This window comes from Calonectris borealis, chromosome 21 (genome assembly GCF_964195595.1).
Source record: "Calonectris borealis chromosome 21, bCalBor7.hap1.2, whole genome shotgun sequence".
Classification (NCBI taxonomy): Eukaryota; Metazoa; Chordata; class Aves; order Procellariiformes; family Procellariidae; genus Calonectris; species Calonectris borealis.
In genome coordinates, this window is record NC_134332.1 from 76390 (window position 1) to 101117 (window position 24728).

A 24728-nucleotide genomic window follows, 5' to 3' on the forward strand; every position below is an offset into this window, starting at 1 on the left:
GTGCCATGATTGTAGCTAATCAGAGGCACAGAAGTTTTGTCCATGTTTCAGCACAGATATAGGCTACCAAAGTTCTTATGACTGGATGCTGTGCATGTGCAGTGAGTCTCCTGGCTAGGTTTCCAACACATCCAAGACTGCATGTGACACCAGAACCTTTGAGAGCTGCCAGACTCATCCAGGCAGACTGAACACAGACAGTCTACCAGGCATCTGTGGTTGGGAGATGGAAAATCTGCAGAGCAAGCCCTGCTCTCCACTGCTTTTGTGGATCGTTCCAGATCAGGAGGACTTGGAGGATTACAAGTTGCTCATGAGGCAAATGGTGGTTGGTGATGGAGGGAAATAAGGTGACCTCAGCTGCATTCCTGGCAAATGCGAAACTTGCTCTGCTAAGTGAAATGCCAGCAGTTTATTAGAGAGGAAACAGATGCCAATCTGGGTAAGTTTGGGGCTGCAGCAAAAGCTTCTCAATTATAACAAAACATCACTGCCAGAGCAGAGATAACACCAGCACTTCACAGCTCCCTCTTTCAACCACAGACCTGGCAGAATCTTACCTTTCCCTGCCTTGCCTTGCCTTGTCTCGCCCTGCCCTGCACTGCACTGCTGTGCCCTGCACTGCACTGCTGTGCCCTGCCCTGCCTTGCCTTGCCTTGCCTTTCCTTGCCTTGCCTTCCCTTGCCTTGCCTTGTCTTGCTTGCCCTGCCCTGCCCTACCCTGCCCTGCCTTGCCTGCCTTGCCTTACCTCGCTTTGCACTGCCATGCCTTGCCGTGCCTTGCCTTGCCTTGCCTTGCCTTGCCTTGCCTTGCCTTGCCCTGCCTTATCCCGCATTGGACTTGCCCTGCCTTTCCTTACCTCGCCTTACTTTGCTTGCATTGCCATGCTTTGCCTTGCCTAACCTTTCCCTGACTTGCCCTGCCTTAGTCTGACTTGCCTTCCCTTGCCCTGCCTTGCCCTACCTTGCCTTGCCTTGACTTGCATTGCCTTTCCTTGCCTTGCATTTCATTGCCTTGCCTTGCCCTGCCTTGCCCTGTCTTGCCTTCCCTGCCTTACCTTACCCTGCCCTGCCTTTCCCTGCCTTTCCTTGCCTTGCTGTGCCCTGCCTTGCCTTGCCCTGCTTGCCTTGTCTTTCTTTGCCCTGCCTTGCCCTGTTTTGCCCTGCCTTGCCCTGTTCTGCCCTGCCTTGCCTTGCCGTGCCCTGCCATGCTCTATCTTTTCTTGCCTCACCTTGCAATGCCCTGCCCTGCGTTGCCTTGCCTTGCCTTACCCTGCCTTGCCCTGCTCTGCTTAGCCTTCCTTACCTTGCCCTGCCTTGCCCTGCTCTGCCTTGCCCAGCCCTGCCCTGTCTTTCCTGGCCTTGTTTTGCCCTGCTTGCCTTGCCTTGCCTTGCCTTGTCTTCCCCTGCTGTGCTTTACCTTGCGTTGCCCTGCCTTGCTTTACCCTGCCTTGCCTTGCATTGCCCTGCCCTGCTCTACCCTGCCTTGCCCTGTGTTGCCTTGCCCTGTGTTGCCTTGGCTTCCCTGCTTTACCTTGCCTTCCCTTGTCTTGCCCTACCTTGCCTTGCCTTGCCTTCCTTTACCCTGCCTTACTTTGTCTTGCCTTGCCCTGCCTTGTCCTGCACTGCCTTGTGCTGCCTTTTCTTGCCTTTCCTTGCCCTGCCTTACCATGCTTTGCCTTGCCCTGCCTTTCCATGGCCTACCTTGCCCTACAATACCCTGTACTGCCTTGGCCTGCCCTGCGTTGCCCTGCTTTTCTTTGACCTAGCTTCCTCAGCCCTGCCAAAACATGTCAGGCCTTGCCTTGTGTTGCCTTGCCTTGCCCTGCCTTCCTCTGCCTTGCCTTGCCCTGCCCTGCCTTGCCTTGCCTTCCCTTGCCCTGCCCTTCTTTCTCTTGCCTTGACTTGCATTGTACTGCCCTGCCTTGCCTTGCCTTCCCTTGCCCTGCCCTGCCTTCTCTTGCCTTGACTTGCATTGCACTGCCCTGCCTTGCCTTGCCTTCCCTTGCCCTGCCATGCCTTCTCTTGCCTTGCCTTGCATTGCCTTCGTTGCCCTGCCTTGGCCTGCCATGCTATACCATGCCGTGCCCTGCCCTGCCTTGCCCTGCCTTGCATTGCCTTCCCCTGCCTTGCTTTACCCTGCCTTTCCCTGACTTCCATTGCCCTGCCTTGTCTTGCCTTTCCCTGCCTTTCCTTGCCTTCCCTTTCCTTGCTTTGGCCTGCCTTGCAATGCCTTCCCTGCCTTGCCCTGCCTTGCCTTGCCTTAACTTGCCTTGCCCTGCCTTACCTTGCCTTTCCTTCCTTGCCCTGCCTTGCCTTGTCCTGCCTTGCTTTGCCTTGCATTTCCCTGCCTTGCCTTGTCTTGCATTGCCTTGTCTTGCCTTCCTTGCCCTACCGTGCCCCGCCTTGCCCTGCCCTGCCTTGCCCTGCCTTGCCTGGCCTTCCCCTGCCTTGCTTTACCCTGCCTTGCCCTGCCTTGCCTTGCTTTGCCGTGCCTTCCCCTGTCCTGCCTTGACTTACCCTACCTTGCCTTGTCTTGCTATGCCTTGCTTTGCTTTGCCTTGCCCTCTCTTTGCCTTGCCTTGTCTTTCCTTGGATTGCCTTCCCTGCCTTGACCTGCTTTGCTTTACCTGGCCTTGCCCTGCATTGCACTGCCTTGACCTGCCCTGCCTTACCCTGCCTTGCCTTCTCCTGCCTTGCCCTGCCCTGCCTTGCCCTGTCTTGCCTTGCCTTCTCCTGCCTTGCTTTGCCTTGCCTTGCCTTGCCTTGCCTTCCGTGCCCTGCCTTTGCATTACACTGCCCTGCCCTGTCTTGTCCTCTCCTGTCTTGTCCTGCCTTGTATTGTCTTGCCTTGGCTAGCCTCGCACTGCCTTGCCTTGCCCTGCCTTGCTCTGCCTTCTCTTGCCTTGCCATGCAGTGCCCTGCCCTTCCTTGCCTTGCCTTCCCTTGCCCTGCCCTTCCTTGCTTGCTTTGCCGTGCCTTCCTCTGCCCTGTCTTGCCTTCCTTGCCTTGCCTTGCCCTGCCCTACCTTGCCTTGCCTTGCCCTGCCTTGCCTGGCATTTCCCTGCCTTGCCTTGCCTTGCCTTCCCTTCCCTTTCCTTGCATTGTCTTTCCTTGCCTTGCCCTACCTTGCCTTGCTTTTCCTTGCATTGCTTTCCCTGCCTTGCCCTGCTTTGCCTTACCTGGCATGCCTTGCATTGCACTGCCTTGCCTTACCCTGCTTTGCCCTGTCTTGCCTCGCCTTCCCCTGCCTTGCATTCCTTGCCCTGCCTTGCTCTGCCTTGCCCTGCCTTGCCCTGCTTTAACTTGCCTTGCGTTGCTTTCCCTGCCTTGCCCTGCTTTTCCTTACCTGGCATGCCTTGCTTTGCCCTGCCTTGCCTTACCCTCCCTTGCCTTGCCTTGCATTTCCGTGCCTTGCCTTACCTTGCCTTGCATTGCCCTCTACCTTGCCTTGCCTTGCGTTGCTGTGCCTTGGCCTACCTTGCCTTGCCTTGCCTGGTCCTGCCTTGCCTTGGCTTTCCTTGCCCTGCCTTGCTCTGCCCTGCCGTGCCCTGCCCTGCCCTGCCCTGCCTTTCCTTGCCCTGCCTTCTTCTGCCCTGCCATGACATGCCTTGCCTTGCCTTGCCTTCCTTGCCCTGCTTCCCTTGTCCTGCCTGGTCTTGCATTGCCTTGCCTTAATTTGCCCTGCCTTGCCCTGCTGAGCCTTGCCTTCCCTTGCCCTACCCTGCCTTGCCTTGCATTACCCTGCCTTGTCTTGCCTTTCCTTGCTTTGCCCTGCCTTGCCTTCCCTTGATTTTCCTTGCCCTGCCTTGCCTTGTCCTGCCTTGCCTTGCCTTGCCTTGCCTTGCCTTGCCTTGCCTTGCCTTGCCCTGCCTTCCCTTGTGTTGCTGTGCCCTGCCCTGCTCTGCTCTGCCTTCTCTTGCCTTGCCTTGCCCTGCCTTGCCCTACCTTGCCTTGCCTTGCCTTGCCTTGCCTTGCCTTTCCCTGCCTTCTCTTGCCTGGTCCTGACTTTTCCCTTGCTTTGCCTTGCCTTGCCTTGCCTTGCCATGCCTTGCCTTGCCTTGCCTTGCTTTGTCTTGCCTTTCCCTGCCTTGCCTTGCCCTGACTTTTCCCTTGCCTTGCCTTCTTTTGTCTTCCTTGCCTTGCCTTGCCTTGGCTTTCCCTCTCTTTGCCTTGCATTGCCTTTCCTTGCCTTGCCCTACCTTGCCGTGCCCTGCCTTGCATTGTCTTCCCTGCCTTGCCCTTCTTTGCCTTACCTGGCCTTGCCTTGCATTGCACTGTCTTGCCTTGCTTTGCCTTTGTTTCTTTCCCTTACCCTGCCCTGCCTTGCCTTACCTTGATATACCCTGCCATGCCTTGCATTGTCTTCCCTGCCTTGCCCTGCTTTGTCTTACCTGGCCTTGCCTTGTATTGCACTGCCTTGCCTTGCGTTGCCTTTGTTGCTTTCCCTTACCCTGCCCTGCCTTGCCTTGCCTTGTCCTGCCCTGCCCTGCCCTGCCTTGCCCTGCCTTGCCTTGCCTTGCCTTACCTTGATATACCCTGCCCTGCCTTGCCATACCCTGCCTTGCCTTGCATTACCCTGCCCTGCCTTGCCATACCCTGCCTTGCCTTGCATTACCCTGCCTTGCCTTGCCTTTCCTTGCTTTGCCTTGCCTTGCCTTACCCTGCCCTGCCCTGCCGTGGCTTGCCTTGCCCTGCCTTGCCCTACCTTGCCTTGCTTTTCCTTGCATTACCTTCCTTGCCTTGCCCTGCTTTGCCTTACCTGGCATGCCTTGCATTGCACTGCCTTGCCTTACCCTGCCCTAGCCTGCCTTGCCCTGTCTTCCCTTGCCTTCCCCTGTCTTGCTTTGCCTTGCCTCCCTTGCCCTGCCTTGCCCTGCCCTGCCCTAGCCTGCCTTGCCTTGCCTTCCTTGCCTTTCCTTGCCTTGCCTTTCCTTGCTTTGGCCTGCCTTGTATTGCCTTCCCTGCCTTGCCCTGCCTTTCCCTGCCTTGCCCTGCTTTGCCTTACCTGGCATGCCTTGCTTTGCCCTGCCTTGCCTTGCCTTGCATTTCCGTGCCTTGCCTTACCTTGCCTTGCATTGCCCTCTACCTTGCCTTGCCTTGCATTGCTGTGCCTTGGCCTACCTTGCCTTGCCTTGCTTTACCCTGCCTTGCCTTCCCTTGATTTTCCTTGCCCTGCCTTGCCTTGCCCTGCCTTCCCTTGCCTTGCCTTCCTCTGCCCTGCTGTGACATGACATGCCTTGCCTTGCCTTCCTTGCCCTGCTTCCCTTGTCCTGCCTTGTCTTGCATTGCCTTGCCTTAATTTGCCCTGCCTTGCCCTGCTGAGCCTTGCCTTCCCTTGCCCTACCCTGCCTTGCCTTGCATTACCCTGCCTTGTCTTGCCTTTCCTTGTTTTGCCTTGCCTTGCCTTCCTTTGATTTTCCTTGCCCTGCCTTGCCTTGTCCTGCCTTGCCTTGCCTTGCCTTGCCTTGCCCTGCCTTGCCCTGCCTTCCCTTGTGTTGCTGTGCCCTGCCCTGCCCTGCTCTGCCTTCTCTTGCCTTGCCTTGCATTGCCCTACCCTGCCTTACCTTGCCTTCCCTTGCCCTGCACTGCCTTGTTTGCTTTGCCGTGCCTTCCCCTTCCTGCCTTGCCTTGCCTTGCCTTGCTTTGCCCTACCCTGCCATCCCCTGCCCTACCTTGCCTTGCCTTGCCCTGCCTTGCCCTACCTGGCCTTGCCTTGCCTTGCTTTTCCCTGCCTTCTCTTGCCTGGTCCTGACTTTTCCCTTGCCTTGCCTTGCCATGCCTTGCCTTGCCTTGCCTTGCTTTGTCTTGCCTTTCCCTGCCTTCTCTTGCCTGGTCCTGACTTCTCCCTTGCCTTGCCTTCTTTTGTCTTCCTTGCCTTACCTTGCCTTGGCTTTCCCTCTCTTTGCCTTGCATTGCCTTTCCTTGCCTTGCCCTACCTTGCCGTGCCCTGCCTTGCATTGTCTTCCCTGCCTTGCCCTTTGCCTTACCTGGCCTTGCCTTGCATTGCACTGTCTTGTCTTGCGTTGCCTTCGTTGCTTTCCCTTACCCTGTCCTGCCTTGCCTTGCCTTGTCCTGCCTTGCCTTGCCTTGCCTTACCTTGATATACCCTGCCCTGCCTTGCCATACCCTGCCTTGCCTTGCCTTGCCTAGCCTTGTCTTCCCTTGCCTTACCCTGTTGGAGAAAGTTAGCCAGACTAGGCCGCGGTGGGAAAATTCTGAGTCATGCTGAGAAGGGAGAAAAGAAAGTCATGCTGACCTTGCTCTGTGCAGATAAGCAACTTTGAGAAAGTACAGTATAAGAAAAACAGGATGGAACCCGGACCACGTAGCAGTAACCGAAAGTAGGAGGAATATGATAATTTAATTTTTAGAGCTAAGCCAATGATTGTGAGACAAGTATGCATAAGGTAGAACTTAGTGTATAAATATGTGTAGGATTTTACAATAAAGTTGAAGCTGGCCTTATCACTCACATTGAGTCGACTGCCTGCCTTCCCTCGCTCGTCGCAAGTGGCGCCCGAACAGGGACCCCCCATCCCTGTTTTTCACCGGACAGCGAGATCGGAGAAGCACTGGTAGCAGCGACCAGGGAGCAGAAGATCAGTAGACGCTGTCGCGGCGTGCCTGATCCGTGCTTGAACCCAGGACTATTAAAAGGGGTTCGCCGTCCGATAGAAGGCTACCCGTGGGAAAAGGCTGCAAACGACCGGATAATTAAGAGGGTCAAGATAGCGCGCAATGGAAGTAGAGGTAGCCTTCGATATTTTAAAATGCTTTTTAGAAGAGCGGGGAGTAAGCCAATTAAAAGACCTGGCTGGGTTAATTGCGTTAGGGAAAGCGAAAGGGTTTTTTAAAGACCCTGAAAGTATGTTTGAAGTAGACGAGTGGCGTTCTTATGGAGATTGTTTGTGGGATCTAGTAATTGATGATGATAAATCAGCAAGAAAATTAATGAAATCCTGGAGAGATGTTATTAATTGCATAAAAAGATATAAAACTGAAAGGCGAATAGCTACAGCCGCCTCCGATCGGCTTGAGCAGTCCGATCCTGCCGCTGGACGTCTCACAGCAGGGGGTGACTACTTTTCACCTCCGCCTTCGGGAATTCCTGTTCCCGTCGTTCGCCGACCCTCTCGTCCCCCTCCTGATCCACCGACAGACAGGTCTTGTCCCTCCGCACCGCCGGGGGAAAGGGAGGGGAGGGGGAAGGTCCAAGTGAAAATGAGAGGGTAGACAGTAGCGGACAGGAGACTGCTCAAGCTGAAAGTCTTCTAAAGGCCCCACCGCCCACCCCCCACCCCCCCACCCCCCCACACCCCCCACCCCCCCACCCCCCACCCACCCCCCACCCCCCCACCTCCCCCCACCCCCCACCCCCCACCCCCCCACCCCCCACCCACCCCCCACCCCCCCACCTCCCCCCACCCCCCAACCCCACCCCCCCACCCCCCACCCACCCCCCCCACCCCCCCGTCCCAAGCTCATCAACAGCCGCGTTTAGTGCGGGTTAGTTGGGACAAAATAGCACGAGAAGCTGTTGAACAAAAAGATTTTGATTTATTAGATCAAATTAGCCCTCAAGCCTTCCCGGTAATCTACCAGGTAGATAACGCGGGGGCTATGACTGGGGTGCATCAGGCCCTAGATTGGAAAATATTAAATCAATTGCGAAACACAGTTAATGAGTCGGGAGTGCATAGTGAGCCTGCAAGGCAAATGCTAAACTATATCTGGGGTAGCGGAATGCTATGTCCAGAAGATATTAAGAACATAATGAGGCTTATTTTGAAGCAATCACAACAATTACTTTGGCAAGCTCACTGGCAAAGACTTTGTGAAATATCTGCGCACTCGCCCCGAGCCCCAAATGATCGTTTAGCTGGAGTAACTGTAGAACAACTAATGGGTATAGGTCCTTTTGCCTCTGTAGAAATGCAGATGCAAACTGGCCCAGACGTGTTGTTAGAATCTATGAAATTAGCACGAGAAGCCTTGCAGAAAGTTAAAACTACACCAGCTCCTCCCTCATATATGTCAATTAAACAAGGAAGAGAGGAGCCTTTTGCATCTTTTGTAGATAGAGTCACAGACGCTATTGACCGCGCAGATATGGCAGATTTTATGAAAGGACCTTTGCTGAGACAGTGTGTATTAGAGAATTGTAATACTTATACGAAGGGCATCCTTGTCACCTTACCCTTAGATGCCACCATGGAAGTCATGTTAGAGCGAATGAGTAGAGTTCCTGTAGGAGCTCAAGCCATGTTAGTTGAAACAATCAGAGAACTAGGGGAAAAATTAGTCAAGGCGCAGGGACAGGCGTTTGCAGCTCTTGCCCCACTGAAGCCTCCGGATGCCCACCAAAGTAAGATGACTGGCCGACAAGAGTATAAGTGCTTCCGATGTGGCTACCCAGGACATCTGCGTCGACAATGTTGGGAGCTGCCAGAACTGTCAAATGAATAATCATAATACTACGGTCTGCCGGCATTCGGGAAACGGGAAACCGAGCGCCAAGAGCCGCAGCGCGCCGACACCAATCGCGGCTCCGGTCACCTTCAGGCCAACGGCAGCCCCCAACCAAACGACAGGCTGGATCGATGGGCCGAGGCCAACTGTATGAGATTCAACAAGGCCAAGTGCCGGGTCCTGCACTTCGGCCACAACAACCCCAGGCAACGCTACAGGCTTGGGGAAGAGTGGCTGGAAAGCTGCCCAGAGGAAAAGGACCTGGGGGTACTGGTTGACAGCCGGCTGAACATGAGCCGGCAGTGTGCTCAGGTGGCCAAGAAGGCCAACGGCATCCTGGCCTGTATCAGAAATAGTGTGGCCAGCAGGAATAGGGAGGTGATCGTGCCCCTGTACTCGGCACTGGTGAGGCCGCACCTCGAATACTGTGTTCAGTTTTGGGCCCCTCACTACAAGAAGGACATGGAGGTGCTGGAGCATGTCCAGAGGAGGGCAACGAAGCTGGTGAAGGGCCTGGAGCACAAGTCTTATGAGGAGCAGCTGAGGGAACTGGGGTTGTTTAGCCTGGAGAAGAGGAGGCTGAGGGGAGACCTCATCGCGCTCTACAACTACCTGACAGGAGGTTGTAGCGAGGTGGGTGTTGGTCTCTTCTGCCAAGTAACTAGCGATAGGACAAGAGGAAATGGCCTCAAGTTGCGCCAAGGGAGGTTTAGATTGAACATTAGGAAAAATTTCTTTACTGAAAGAGTGGTCAGGCCTTGGAACAGGCTGCCCAGGGAAGTGGTGGAGTCACCATCCCTGGAGGTATTTAAAAGACGTGTAGATGAGGCCCTTAGGGACATGGTGTAGTGGGCATGGTGGTGTTGGGTTGACGGTTGGACACGATGATCTTAGAGGTCTTTTCCAACCTGTATGATTCTATGATTCTATGATTCTATGACAGTGCAGAGATACCAGACGCCATTGCCCAGCTTCGACCAGCAACCCAACTTCGACCAGCAACCAGGGGGAGCCTTGGACTGGATCTGGCAACAGCAGTAGATGTCACACTAATTGACGACCGGCCGTGAAAAATTGCTACAGGAATTAAAGGGCCCATAGTTATCAATGGACAATCTCATGGAGCGTTGTTGTTGGGGCGATCATCCAGTGGTCTCCAAGGACTTTTTATATTACCAGGACTTATCGATTGTGATTCAAAAACTCAGTACCCACATCGTTGACCGAGCAGTGGATCGTATTGACCCTGACTTACCTGTGGACTTAACCGTTTTGCATGGCCCCACACATTTTATTGGTGCACTCACGCAGTGCAAAAAGAAAAAGGGGGGGACTGTGAGAGTATTAGAATGGATATTTACCGGAATGCAACCAAAGACTACAAGTCAAGATAACGACACATTTGATTGGAATGTGCTAGATTGAATTTATAGCTGTTACTGCTGTTTAGCTATTAATTCGCAGGCTCTTGTGCTTGCCATGGGCCTTGCTTGCCTTAATGTGTATTAGAGTCTTGTGCTCGTTAGTGGCTGCTTTTTTGCTCTCGCTGCTTGCTGTACTGCTGCACTGCTGATCGTCTTACTGTGCTGTGCCTGGGAACATTCTGATAACAGCAATGGGGATGCGCCTGGGCCGGCAGATGGCCAGGGCATCGCTGCTGCTTCTGTGCTGCTGTGCTGGACAGGCTGGAACTGCAGCGTGAACTCGAATCAAAGGGACTGTGACCCGTGGCTGAGTCCATGCGGGACAGGACACCCCGAGGCGTCTGTGACTGTGGATAAGCCCATGCCCAAGCAGCAGGAACCACCTGAACCAACGGAGGACAAACTTTACAAGAAGCAGCGCAGGTGCAGCAGTGACCCGACCTGAGCCAACTTTGGTGCCCAGTAACTCCACGCAACGCACCACCTCTGCTGACCTGAGTGACCACCGTAACAGATGGAGCCCAAAGTCATGGACTAAATGAACGCAGTGGACATTTTGTGTACATTTATGGATATTTTATGGACATTTTACAGGGGATTGTGTGGGCCTGTCCTACGTGTAGCCACCATGGGCCTGGTCTCGGAATCGGCGTGAATCCCAGGGGACTCAAGGCCAGAGAATTGTGGCAAGTGGATGTGACTCACGTTGCTGACTTTGGCAGACTGAGATATATACATGTTACGATTGACACCTATAGCAAATTTATATGGGCCACGGCACAAACAGGAGAACGAGCACTCCACGTAATGCGACATTTGACTAGTTGTTTTGCAGTCATGGGAGTGCCACAAACGATAAAAACTGACAATGGCCCTGCATACACAAGCGCCAAAGTGAAACGTTTTTTCCAAACATGGGGAGTGCGACATACTGCTGGTATTCCGCACTTACCCACGGGACAAGCTATCATTGAAAGGGCGCATCAAACGCTGAAACAATATTTGCAAAAATTTAGGGAAATCTCAGATGTACAAGAAAGACTTGTTAAGACTCTTTTTGTGCTAAATCATTTATGTATTTTTGCAGATCAGAAAGAGCCACCAGCATGGGTGCATGGTTATCCTAAAGAAAATAAGGATGACAAGCCAGTTTTCGTTATGTATAGAGATCCAGCGACCGGACTGTGGAAAGGTCCAGCAGAAGTGAAGTATATGGGTAGAGGTTATATGTGTGTACTTACTCCCACAGGGCCGAAGGGGATTCCAAGCCGCTGGACCAAAGCTGCTGTTGCTGATGATGATCAATGTAGCTCTGCCCGTACTGATCCCAGCGATGCCGTTGCCCAGCCATGCGAACTTATGGGTGGCGTGGGCGAATAAAACTGGGACGACAGACTTTTGCCTGAGTTCAGCTACGGCAACTGAGCCCTTTAAAACATGTCTGATAGGCTTTCCTGAAATTATTGCCAGAGATTTTGATAATTGGATGTCTGTAACAGTTAATTGTATAAATGTTACTGTAGCAAATTGCTCGGTACAACTAATAAGAGCCCTAAATCATACTCTCCCTTGGGACCCCCAAGAAATTGACCTTTTGGGGTCAGAAAAAATTGGAAATGCAACTGATAATGTTACTACTCAGACATGTTTTGTGTTTGGCAGCTTTAGCCGCTTTGCCGCACAGGCCCAGACCTTTCAGTCATTGATCGGCATAAGCAGCCGCACTGATGATAACAACCCTTTTGTTAATACCACCGGTTGGACTGTTGTTTCACCTTTTACAAAAGGATTCGAAATAGGCCAATATTGTGGGAATTATAACGCTTCCAAAACACTCAGTGCCTATGGACAGAGTATGAAGGGAACCAGTAACTCTTTGTGGAACAATGATATGGCCAAAGCTCTTCCCCCCGGATATTTTTTGATCTGTGGGGATCGAGCATGGCCTGGCATTCCAAAGAACGCCTTTGGAGGGCCTTGTTATGTAGGTAAATTAACTCTGCTCACAGTTAGCCGACAAAGTTGGCTTAATATAACTACAGTAACGACAAATCGACACAAAGGTCTATAAATCAATTGCAGGCAGATTGTAACAACAATATAGAATTATGGTCAACCACAGCCAATGTATTTGCTTCCCTAGTGCCTAACATAGGCACTGCGCAAGCAATGGCTTGGTATTTTATTAACAATTATAGTTATAGTAAAAATAGCATATCACTGTATTTTAAATAATGTTGTAAAAATGAACCACAATGTATTGGTGGTCCAAAAAGAAAAAGGGGGAATTATTGGAGAAAGTTAGCCAGACTAGGCCGCGGTGGGAAAATTCTGAGTCATGCTGAGAAGGGAGAAAAGAAAGTCATGCTGACCTTGCTCTGTGCAGATAAGCAACTTTGAGAAAGTACAGTATAAGAAAAACAGGATGGAACCCAGACCACGTAGCAGTAACCGAAAGTAGGAGGAATATGATAACATAATTTTTAGAGCTAAGCCAATGATTGTGAGACAAGTATGCATAAGGTAGAACTTAGTGTATAAATATGTGTAGGGTTTTACAATAAAGTTGAAGCTGGCCTTATCACTCACATTGAGTCGACTGCCTGCCTTCCCTTGCTCGTCGCATTACCCTGCCCTACCCTGCCGTGGCTTGCCTTGCCCTGCCTTGCCCTACCTTGCCTTGCTTTTCCTTGCATTACCTTCCTTGCCTTGCCCTGCTTTGCCTTACCTGGCATGCCTTGCATTGCACTGCCTTGCCTTACCCTGCCCTAGCCTGCCTTGCCCTGTCTTCCCTTGCCTTCCCCTGTCTTGCTTTGCCTTGCCTCCCTTGCCCTGCCTTGCCCTGCCCTGCCCTAGCCTGCCTTGCCTTGCCTTCCTTGCCTTTCCTTGCCTTGCCTTTCCTTGCTTTGGCCTGCCTTGTATTGCCTTCCCTGCCTTGCCCTGCCTTTCCTTGCCTTGCCCTGCTTTAACTTGCCTTTCCTTGCTTTCCCTGCCTTGCCCTGCTTTGCCTTACCTGGCATGCCTTGCTTTACCCTGCCTTGCCTTGCCCTGCCTTGCCTTGCCTTGCATTTCCGTGCCTTGCCTTACCTTGCCTTGCATTGCCCTCTACCTTGCCTTGCCTTGCCTTGTTGTGCCTTGGCCTACCTTGCCTTGCCTTGCTTTACCCTGCCTTGCCTCCCCTTGATTTTCCTTGCTCTGCCTTGCCTTGTCCTGCCTTCCCTTGCCTTGCCTTCCTCTGCCCTGCTGTGACATGACATGCCTTGCCTTGCCTTCCTTGCCCTACTTGCCTCATCCTGCCTTGCTTTGCATTGCCTTGCCTTAATTTGCCCTGCCTTTGCCCTGCTGAGCCTTGCCTTGCCTTCCCCTATTCTGCCTTGCCTTGCATTACCCTGCCTTGCCTTGCCTTCCATTGCCCTGCACTGCCTTGTTTGCCCTGCCTGGCCTTCCCCTGCCTGCCTTGCCTTGCCTTGCCTTGCTTTGCCCTACCCTGCCATCCCCTGCCCTACCTGCCTTGCCTTGCCCTGTTGCGCTGCCTTCTCTTGCCTTGTCCTGACTTTTCCCTTCCCTTGCCTTGCCTTGCCTTGCCATGCCTTGCCTTGCCTTGCCTTGCCTTGCCTTTCCCTGCCTTGCCTTGCCCTGACTTTTCCCTTGCCTTGCCTTGCCTTGTTTTGCCTTCCTTGCCTTACCTTGCCTTGCCCTTCCTTGCATTGCCTTTCCTTGCCTTGCCCTGCTTTGCCTTACCAGGTCTTGCCTTGCATTGCACTGCCTTACCTTGCCTTCATTGCTTTCCCTTACCCTGCCCTACCTTGCCTTGCCTTTTAATGCCCTGCCTTGCCCTACCCAACCTTGCCCTTCATTTCCTTGCCTTGCCTTACCCTGCCCTGCCCTGCCTTGCAGTGTCCTGTCTTGCCCTGCCTTGTACTGTCTTGCCTTGCCTTGCCTTGCCTTGCCCTATCTTGCCTTGCGTTTCCTTTCCTTTCCTTGCCTTTCCTTGCCTTTCCCTCGCTATACCTTACCTTACCTTGCCTTGCCTTGCCCTACCTTGCCTTCCCTGCCTTGCATTGCATTGACCTGCCTAGATTTGCATTTCCCTGCCTTGGCATCCTTTGCCTTGCATCGATCTGCCTTGCTTTGCATTGCCTTGCCTTGCCTTGGCCTGCCCTGCTCTGCCGTGCCTTGCTTTTCTTTGTATTACCTTCCTTGCCTTGCCCTGCTTTGCCTTACCCGGCATGCCTTGCATTGCTCTGCTGTGCCTTGCTTTGCCCTGCCTTGCCCTGCCTTGCCTTGCCTTGCTTTCCCTTTCATTACCTTCCTTGCCTTGCCCTGCTTTGCCTTACCTGGCATGCCTTGCATTGCACTGCCTTGCCTTGCCCTGGCCTAACCTGCTTTGCCCTGTCCTGCCTTGCCCTGTCTTGCCTTGCCTTCCCCTGCCTTGTTTTGCCTTGCCTTCCTTGTCCTGCCTTGCCCTGCCCTGCCCTACCCTGCCTTGCCTTGCCTTCTTTGCCTTTCCTTGCCTTGCCTTTCCTTGCCTTGCCCTGCCTTGCCTTGCCTTGCCCAGCCCTGTCTTGCCCTGCCTTGCCTTGCCTTCCCCTGCCTTGCTGTACTCTGCCTTGCCTTCCCCTGCCGTGCTTTGCCTTGCCTTCCTTGCCCTGCCTTGCCCTGCCCTGCCCTACCCTGCCTTGCCTTGCCTTGCCTTCCTTGCTTTCCTTGCCTTGCCTTTCCTTCCTTGCTTTCCTTGCCTTGCCTTTCCTTGCCTTGCCCTGCTTTAACTTGCCTTGCCTTGCCCAGCCCTGCCTTGCCCTGCCTTGCCTTGCCTTCCCCTGCCTCGCTTTACTCTGCCTTGCCTTGCCTTCCATTGCCCTGCCTTGCCTTGTGTTCCCTTCCCTTCCCTTGCCTTGCCTTCCTTGCCTTTACTTCTCTTGCCTTTCCTTGCCCTGCCCTGCCTTGCCTTGATTTGCTTTACCTTGCATTGCCCTGCCCTAACTTGCCTTACCTTCCTTGCCCTGCCTTGTCTTGCCTTGCATTTCCCTGCCTTGCCTTACCTTGCCTTGCATTGCCCTGCCTTGCCTCGCTTTGTGTTGCTGTGCCTTGGCCTACCTTGTCTTGCCTTGCTTTACCCTGCCTTGCCTTCCCTTGATTTTCCTTGACCTTCTTTGCCTTGTATTGCCTTGCCTTGCCTTTCGTTGCTGTGCCTTGGCCTACCTTGCCCTGCCCTGCTTTGCCCTGCCTTGCCCTGCCTCGCCCTGCCTCACCCTGCTTTGCCTTACCCTGCCTTGCCTTGCACTGTCCTGCTTTGCCCTGTCCTGTATTGTCTTGCCTTGCCTTGCTTTGCCCTGCCTTACTTTGCCTTGCCTTGCCTTGCATTCCCCTGCCAAGCCTTGCATTGCCCTGTCTTACCTTCCCCTGCCTTGCCTTGCCTTGGCCTGCCCTGCCCTGCCGTGCCTTGCCTCACCCTGCCTTGCCCTGCCTTGCCTTGCCTTCACTTGCCTTACCTTGCTATACCCTGCCCTATCTTGCCATACCCTGCCCTGCCCTGCCATACCCTGCCTTGCCTTGCCTAGCCTTGTCTTGCCTTGCCTTGCCCTACCCTAACCTGCCCTGCCCTGCCCTACCCTCCTTGCGTCGCCCTGCTTTGCTCTGCGTTGCCTTGCCTTCCTTTGCTTTACCCTGCCTTGTCTTGCCTTGCCTTGTCTTAACCTGCCTTGCCCTGCCTTGCCCTGCCTTGCCTTGCCTTCCCCTGCCTCGCTTTACTCTGCCTTGCCTTCCATTGCTCTGCCTTGCCTTGTCTTCCCTTCCTTTGCCTTGCCTTCCTTGCCTTTACTTCCCTTGCCTTTCCTTGCCCTGCCCTGCCTTGCCTTGATTTGCTTTACCTTGCATTGCCCTGCCTTAACTTGCCTTGCCTTCCTTGCCCTGCCTTGTCTTGCCTTGCATTGCCCTGCCTTAACTTGCCTTGCCTTCCTTGCCCTGCCTTGTCTTGCCTTGCATTGCCCTGCCTTAACTTGCCTTGCCTTCCTTGCCCTGCCTTGTCTTGCCTTGCATTGCCCTACCTTGCCTTGCCTTGCGTTGCTGTGCCTTGGCCTACCTTGCCTTGCCTTCCTTTGCCCTGCCTTGCCTTACCTTGATTTTCCTTGCCCTGCCTTGCCTTGTCCTGCCTTGCCTTGCGTTTCCTTGCCTTTCTTTGCCCAAAACACAGCACACCCCCCAAGCTACTGGGAAGAAAGTTAACTCTGTCCTAGCCGGAACCAGGACAATATCCACCCCTTATTCTATACCATCTACATCATGCCCAGGTCTCACATTTTCCCATACATTCCAACTAGTCATCACCACTTTTCCTGCCTTTTTATTTATGCACATACAGAGATATCATTCCCTAAGTCCATGGGCCATCCCTCTAAAATGTCGTTGAGTTCATTTAGTCCATGACTTCAGGTTCCATCTGACATAACGGTCTTTCAGAGCAGGAGAGATGGTGTGTGGTGTTGGATTCTTGCATGCGGAGGCCAGTTCTGGGCGCTCGTCCGGTTCTATCATTGTTGCACTTTGCTCAGTTTCATTGGAGTTCATCCTACATTAATCTGGGTGATTCTTACTATAATACTGTTAATATGGCATATGGTAACCATAGAAGTGATGACATACAGTATAATGTTCTAGAAACCCCGGGGGAAAAAATTTTCAGCACAGTACAAAAATTTAAAGCATTCCTTTCTTTAACATTATTTATATAGTAACTAGCATCTTACAATTCAGTTCATAGGCTATTTTCACCCAAAATTAAATCCCCTTGAAGTACACACCGGACTTCCCCATCCTTTCGCATCACCCACCAAGTGCACCCAGGTCCCTGAGCAAAAGCAATCCCACGACTGGGTATTCCCTTGCCTGAGGCAGGAGTAACCCAGACTGTCTTCCCCAGCATATTTCTTATGTGCACGACAGGGACTTTATCTCCATCTACAGTACATAAGGATTTTGATTGGGCAGGGCCAGCTCAACTGAATGATCCCCTAGTGTTGACTAACCAAGTGGCCCTTGCTAAATGTGTGTCCCAATGCTTGAATGTCCCACCGCCCATTGCCCTCAGTGTTGTCTTTAGCAGCCCGTTGTATCGTTCAATTTTTCCGGAGGCTGGTGCATGGTAGGGGATGTGATAGACCCACTCAATGCCGTGCTCTTTGGCCCAGGTGTCTATGAGGGTGTTTCGGAAATGAGTCCCACTGTCTGACTCAATTCTTTCTGGGGTGCCATGTCGCCATAAGACTTGCTTTTCAAGGCCCAGGATGGTGTTCCAGGAGGTGGCATGGGGCACAGGATATGTTCCCAGCCATCCTGTGGTTACTTCCACCATGGTGAGCAAATAGCGCTTGCTGTGGCGGGTTTGTGGGAGTGTGATATAATCAATCTGCCAAGCCTCCCCATATTTATACTTCAACCATCGTCCTCCATACCAAAGAGGCTTTACTTGCTTGGCTTGCTTGATTGCAGCGCATGTTTCACATTCATGGATAACCTGTGCAATAGCATCCATGGTCAAGTCCACTCCTCGATCACAAGCCCATCTATATGTTGCGTCTCTCCCTTGGTGACCTGAAGTGTCATGGGCCCACCGAGCTATAAACAGTTCACTCTTATGTTGCCAGTCCAGATCCACCTGAGCTACTTCGATCTTGGCAGCCTGGTCCACCTGCTGATTGTTTTGATGTTCTTCCGTGGCCTGGCTCTTGGGTATGTGAGCATCTACATGACGTCAGGTAGATGCTGAGGAATTTTACAGTCAGGTTCTCTACCCGGGCAGCAGTATCTTGCTACAACACGGCAGCCCAGATGGGTTTACCTCTGTGCTGCCAGTTGTTCTGCTTCCACTGCTGCAACCACCCCCACAGGGCATTCGCTACCATCCATGAGTCAGTACAGAGATAAAGTACTGGCCATTTTTCTCGTTCGGCAATGTCCAAGGCCAGCTGGATGGCTTTCACCTCTGCAAACTGACTCGATTCACCTTCTCCTTCAGCAGTTTCTGCAACTTGGCGTATAGGACTCCATACTGCAGCTTTCCATCTCTGATGCTTTCCCATAAGGCGACAGGACCCATCAGTGAAGACGGTACATTGCTTCTTGTTTTCTGGTAGTTTGTTATATGGTGGGGCCTCTTCAGCATGTGTCACCTCCTCCTCTGGGAATATTCCAAAAGCTTTGCCTTCTGGCCAGTTCGTGATCACCTCCAAGATTCCTGGACGACTGGAGTTTCCTATTCGTGTGATCAGCGCGACCCACTTACTCCACGTAGCATCGGTTGCATGATGTGTGGAGGGGACGCTCCCTTTGAACATCCAGCCCAGCACCGGCAGTCGGGGTGCCAGGAGGAGCTGGGCTTCAGTACCGACCACTTCCGAAGCAGCTTGAACCCCTTCATATGCTGCCAATATCTCCTTCTCAGTTGGAGTGTAGCGGGCCTCGGATCCTCTGTATCCCCAGCTCCAGAACCCTAAGGGTCGACCTCGAGTCTCCCCTGGTACTTTCTGCCAGATGCTCCAGGTAGGGCCTTCTCCCTGGCTGCGGTGTAGAGCACATTCCTTACATCTTGTCCTGCCCGGACTGGCCCAAGGGCTACTGCCTGAACTATCTCCTATTTAATTTGCTCAAAGGCTTGTCATTGCTCAGGGCCCCATTTGAAGTCGTTCTTCTTCCTGGTCACGTGATAGAGAGGGCTTACGATCTGACTGTAATTTGGAATATGCATTCTCCAAAAGCCCACAACACCTAAGAAAGCTTGTGTTTCCTTCTTGCTAGTTGGTGGGGACATGACTGTTATTTTATTGATCACATCTGTTGGGATCTGACGGTATCCATCTTGTCATTTTATTCCTAAAACCTGGATCTCCTGTGCAGGTCCCTTGACCTTACTTTGTTTTATGGCAAAATCGGCCTTCAGAAGGATTTGGACTATTCTCTTCCCTTTCTCAAAAACTTCCTCTGCTGTGTTGGCCCACACGATGATGTCATCAATGTACTGCAGGTGTTCTGGAGCCCCGCCCTGTTCCAGTGCGGTGTGGATTAGTCCATGGCAAATAGTAGGGCTGTGTTTCCACCCCTGGGGCAGTCGGTTCCAGGTGTACTGGACGCCTCTCCAAGTGAAAGCAAACTGTGACCTGCACTCTGCTGCCAAAGGGATTGAGAAGAACGCATTAGCGATGTCAATTGTGGCGTACCACTTGGCTTGCCTTTGATTCCAGTTCGTATTGAAGTTCTAGCATGTCCGGCACGGCAGCACTCAGTAGCGGCGTGACTTCGTTCAGGCCACGATAGTCTCCACTCTCCATTGGACTTTTGCACTGGCCGTATGGGACTGTTAAAGGGTGAGCGAGTCTTGCTGATCACTCCTTGGCTCTCCAGTCGGCGAATCAGCGCATGGATGGGGATCAGGGAATCTCGGTTGGTGCGATATTGTCATCGGTGCACTGTTGTGGTAGCGACTGGTACCTGTTGTTCTTTGACCTTCAACAACCCCACAACAGAAGGGTCCTCCGAGAGACCGGGCAAGGTGGACAGCTGTTTAATTTCCTCCATCTCCAGGGCAGCTGTGCCAAAAGCCCACCGGTACCCTTTTGGGTCCTTGAAATACCCTCTCCTGAGGCAGTTTATGCCAAGGATGCACGGAGCCTCTGGGTCAGTCACAATGGGCTGCTTCTGCCACTCATTCCCGGTTAGGCTCTCTTCGGCCTCCAATACAGTTAACTCTTGGGATCCCCCTGTCACTCCAGAAATATAAATGGGTTCTGCCCCTTTATATCTTGATGGCATCAGGGTACACTGTGCACCGGTGTCTGCGAGAGCCTTATACTCCTCCTGTGGGTCTGATGTGCCAGGCCATCGAATTCACACAGTCCAGTAAACCCGGTTGTCCTTTTCCTCCACCTGGCTGGAGGCAGGGCCCCTCTGGTCCTGGTCATCATATTCGCTATCCACTTCTTGTTAGTATGAATCAGAAGTCCCTTTATTAAGGTCAGAAGTGGAATCAGCCCTTCTGCTCTGTCTGAGGAACTGCTCACTGGAGACTGGAGCAGCAGTTTTCCTGGAAGAACCCCCTTTTGTGGTTGTTTTTCCTTGCAACTCATGTACCTGTGCCTGTAGGACTGAGGTAGGTTTTCCATCCCACTTCCTCATGTCCTCTCCGTGGTCACGCAGGTAAAACCACAGGGTGCCCCGGGATGTGTACCCACGATGTCTCCTCTCTTGAGCAGAGGGACGCTTGCTCCTAATGGCTGAGACACTGGCCCGTGCAGCTGGGGAGGAGGACATATCCTCTTTGAGTTGCTGGACCTCCTGAGACAGTTTCTCCACAGCAGAGACACAGGCCCGTAGGGAGGACGAGAGACTTTCTTCATATTGCCGGAGTTGGCCAGCCAGTTCATCCACTGTTTGTTCCTTTCCATCTCTCCAGGTCATTATTGCCAATGAGTTTGCATGTGACGCTGGTGCGCTCCGTACAAACTTCCGCCACATGGGTCGGGTGCATTTGACTTCATCTGGGTCTTTGGATAACTGCTCATTGTTCAGGTCATCATAAATCACCTCCAGCACGGCCAATTCCCTCCGGTACTGGATACCTCTCTCCATGGTGGTCCACTTGCCTGGGTGGCATATAACATCTTCCTTGAAGGGATACCTTTCCTTCACACCTGACAGGAGTCGCCTCCAGAGGTTGAGGACTTGTGCCCCTTGTCCAATCGCTTTGTCAATGCCCCCTTCCCTAGAAAGGGATCCCAGCTGCTTGGCTTCCCTCCCCTCTAATTCCAGGCTACTGGCCTCGTTATCCCAGCATCCGGGCAGCCAGGTGACAATGTGCTCGCCTGGACGAAGGCTGAAGTATTTTCGCATATCTCGCAGCTCACCCAGGGATAGGGATCGGGTCGTCACCATCTCATTTACAGGTTCTGCCTCCTCCTCCTCCTGTTCTCGTGATGGCCCTGGTTCATCTTCATCCCTTACTAAACGAGCTGATTTTCTTGTGCGTTTTCTTTTTTGTATAGGGGCGACTGATACCGGCATGGGTTGGTTCTCTGTCGCAGGGGGCGGAGTAGCTGCCGTGCCTGCCCTGGGGGGCGAGGGAGCCGCTGTGCTTGCCGTGGGGGGTGGGGTAGCCACAGGGCCTGTTGCTTTGTCATCGGCTGCAGAGACGTTTCCTTCCCCTTGGGGGTTCTGAGTGGTGTTAAGCAGGGCTCAGTAGGCGTGGGCCAGGCCCCAGCACATTGCAGTGATTTGCTTCTCCCTAGAATGGCCAGGGTGACAGCATACTTCTTCCAAATATTCTACTAATTTTTCAGGGTTCTGCACTTGTTCAGGGGTAAAGTTCCAGAACACTGGGGGGTGCCCACCGTCCCAGGCATTTGCCCATGCTATCCCACTCGCCCTGCCACTCATAACTATCCAGCCTTGGGGCAGATCTCTGGATGATGTTCTTAAATTGCTTACTAACCGTGGATAAAACCACAACAATATTCCCAAGGAGTACCAATAGATGTATCTTAAGTACCCAGGGATGTTCAAGGTACTGGCAAGTTATTTTAACAAAGGAGATGACATCATAGAGAAAGGTAGCGAGGGTGCCATTCTCTATTTCCTCCATAAAAAATCTCTTGGAGGAAAAGGTATAATTGCTAATGGTCTGCACGAATTTGTACCCGAAATACAGTAGTGGCTTCATTACAAATCCCAAATACCAAATAACCCCCAATGCCAGCGTTTTAGTAACAAATCTCCCAGGCAAAACATCATTAATCACTGCAGAGCACAGCAGACTACAAAGCCCAAGTCCAATCTTTAACAGGTACAGTAAAAACAAGAGCATGGTGCAGAACAAATTAATATGTTACCAGATATAAATTCCTTAATATGCTCTAATTAATCTGTCATTATCTCAACCCTTCGTTGCCCCATGTTGGGCGCCAAAAAAGACTTTCGTGGTTTAACCCCAGCCAGCAAATAAACCCCACGCAGCCGCTCGCTCACCACCCCACCCCCCCTCCGGTGGGATGGGGGAGAGAATCGGGAGGGCACAAGTAGGAAAACTCCCGGGTTGAGATAAAAACAGTTTAATAATTGAAATAAAACAAAGTAGAACAGTAATAATATCAATGAGAACAACAACAATAACAGAATACACAAAGCAGATGATGCACAATGCAACTGCTCACCGACCACTGACCGCGTGTCACGAACGGGGGGCGAGCCCTCCCCCACACCTGGTTTTTATACTGAGCATGATGTCACATGGTATAGAATACCCCATTGGCCAGCTGGGTCCACCACCCCGGCTGTGCTCCCCCTCCCCAGTGCAAGCACCACCCAGCAACAGCCAAAGCACCAATGGGCCATCAACGCTCCTTTCACAGCATACCCAAAACACAGCACACCCCCCAAGCTACTGGGAAGAAAGTTAACTCTGTCCCAGCCAGAACCAGGACACACTGAAAATGCTCTAATTGTTTTAGGCGTAACTTTTCCTTCTCCTTCCCCATTAAGACCCATCTGCTTTCTGCCCCGGCAGGTTTTCCAGAGATGAGTGGATGGCTCCGTGGACTTTTTCTGAGTGGGGAATTCACATAAAAAAGGCTTTGTGAGCCAGCTGACTGAATTCTGGCTCAGGAATGACCATATTCACATGCTGACATCAGAGGGTAAAGAAACTGCTAACACGTTTTCCTAACACTGTTCTCACCCGGTGGCAGGAACGGAAAATCAGTCCAAATGCAATGGCTCCTCAGCAGAGCCTGGCCAGGGAGATGTGGAAACAGCCGCATCCCCAGCCTCTTGCCTTCAAGCACAGCCTTTGAGGGAGAAAATGGATGTGGCTGCTATTTTGGCTGACTCGGTGGGGGTGGAGGGCAGCAGCCATAGCTGTACACAGTTAGTGAGCCGTGAATGACCCTGGCAGCAGCCAGAGCATTTTCCCTCCACATCCCAATCCATTGCTTTACTCCAAAACAAGAGGGAGAAAGATAATGGAGGAAGGCCCTAATTTCAGAAGGAACAAGATAATCATAAAGACGGAACCCCAAAATAAATCATTACAAGCAAGAAAAAAAAAAGATTTGACAAAATCTGTTTTTTCCTCCCAAAAGTCATCAGCTTTTCCTAGAAGTCTAGAGGTGAGTCAGGAGACTCAGCTAACATCTAGGAGCACTGATTTCAGTTGTGCTACGGATATTTTATGAGCTGAGGAGTGGCTAAATGGGTTAGGAATCTCTTCAGTAATAAATCAGAATTCTTAAAGACCACAGAAATAGAAATATAGAATTAAAAAAATCCAACAAAGCACTGGCATAATGTGTCTATCAGTCTGTCTGTAATTGTGATTAGGCAATAACAAGCTTCACATTGACCTGATAGACTTTGACAACAACCATCATTTTGCCTAATACACGTCATTCAAAATTTTAGGGGAGACTGAAAATTACAAACTGATCATCGGAAACTTCAGTGGTGGCAATGCAGGTAAGGAGGATCCAAGGGATAAACTGGAGCTTCCAGCAAGGCAGGGGTGGCCTGCAGATGAAATGTGGTATTATATAGTGGCAAGACATTAAATGCTTTTTGCATCCATGCGAATGATCTTGTCTTGTCTGTCGCTGTAAGGGACTGCACATGACCTTTCATGGGCTGGCACTGCCAGGGATGCTCAGAGCACAGGTAATAGACCATCCAGCGTAATCACAGAGTCCCATGAAATACCACCCCAGAACATTACCAATACTCCTGGGTTTACAAGTTCTCCTCAGACCAAGGTCACTAATCCTAAAGACTAAAAAGGCATAGCATAATTTAATAATAGTCCCTGGAGAACTGTGAAGGCAAAGTTCTCACTCCATGAGGTATCCAGAATTGTACCAACTAAGCTTTCTATTTGCAAAGGGAAACTTTGATGCAGCAACACATGTGAAATTTATTGGACACTGAAAATAGCAACTGATGGCTGTTTTCATGTCTGGGTTTTCTAGCACTTCAGACACGACACTATCACAAGCAGGTAACAGCATCAAGAGAGACACAAGACAGACCCAAATATCTTTGATCTCAGAGACCTCGCCACTAGTCCAAACTGCCTCCTCCACTCTCGCTCAACAGGTCCTCACCACCCTTGGCTGAAGGAGGGCAGGGAGGGCAGGGACTTTGCCCCACTGCAGAAGATTGCACGTTCCTGGAAGGCCAGAGAGGATGTGCAGGATGGACCGGCCATGGTGGTGGGGACGGGGCTCTAGTGACACATGGAAGCTGGAGTTTTAACAAGACTTGTTGGTTTTCTCCACAAGGGATTCATTGGTCAAACACAAAAACATCCTGTTTTCAACCAAAGACTGTGATAACAATGTGTACTCTAATAACTGCGCTGTAACCTACAAAGGTGCCTGGTGGTACCACCAGTGCCACAATTCCAACCTCAGTGGCTTTTACCACCATGGAGCTCAGTACAGTTTTGCAGATGGCATCAACCGGTAGACAGACAAAGGATGCAAATACTCCTACCAGCTGTTGGAGATGAAATTCAGGCCAACGTAGCCTGGCAGGAAGGCTGCAGTTCGTCTGTGGCTTTCAGGAAATTTTTCAGTGACAGAGCTTGTTGCCATCAGAGATGGACGTCAGCTGGATTTTAGCTCCGTGCGGGACAATGGTCCAATCCAGCAGCACTCAGTCCTTGGTCTTTACTCCCAGCTCAGGCTAAAGGAAAAGAGAAAGTCACTTTCTGTAAGATTCATTTATGCTCAAACAGGTAAAACTAAAATAAAGTAAATGTTTGATTAAAATCTTATAGTCTTCTGAGTCACAAAGTCAT

The 24728-nt window shown here is 52.0% G+C and overlaps 1 pseudogene; it reads left to right on the forward strand.

Moving 5' to 3' along the window:
• Positions 1 to 226: 226 nt before the first annotated feature.
• Positions 227 to 24454, forward strand: LOC142091560 (ficolin-2-like; annotated as a pseudogene).
• Positions 24455 to 24728: the final 274 nt, after the last annotated feature.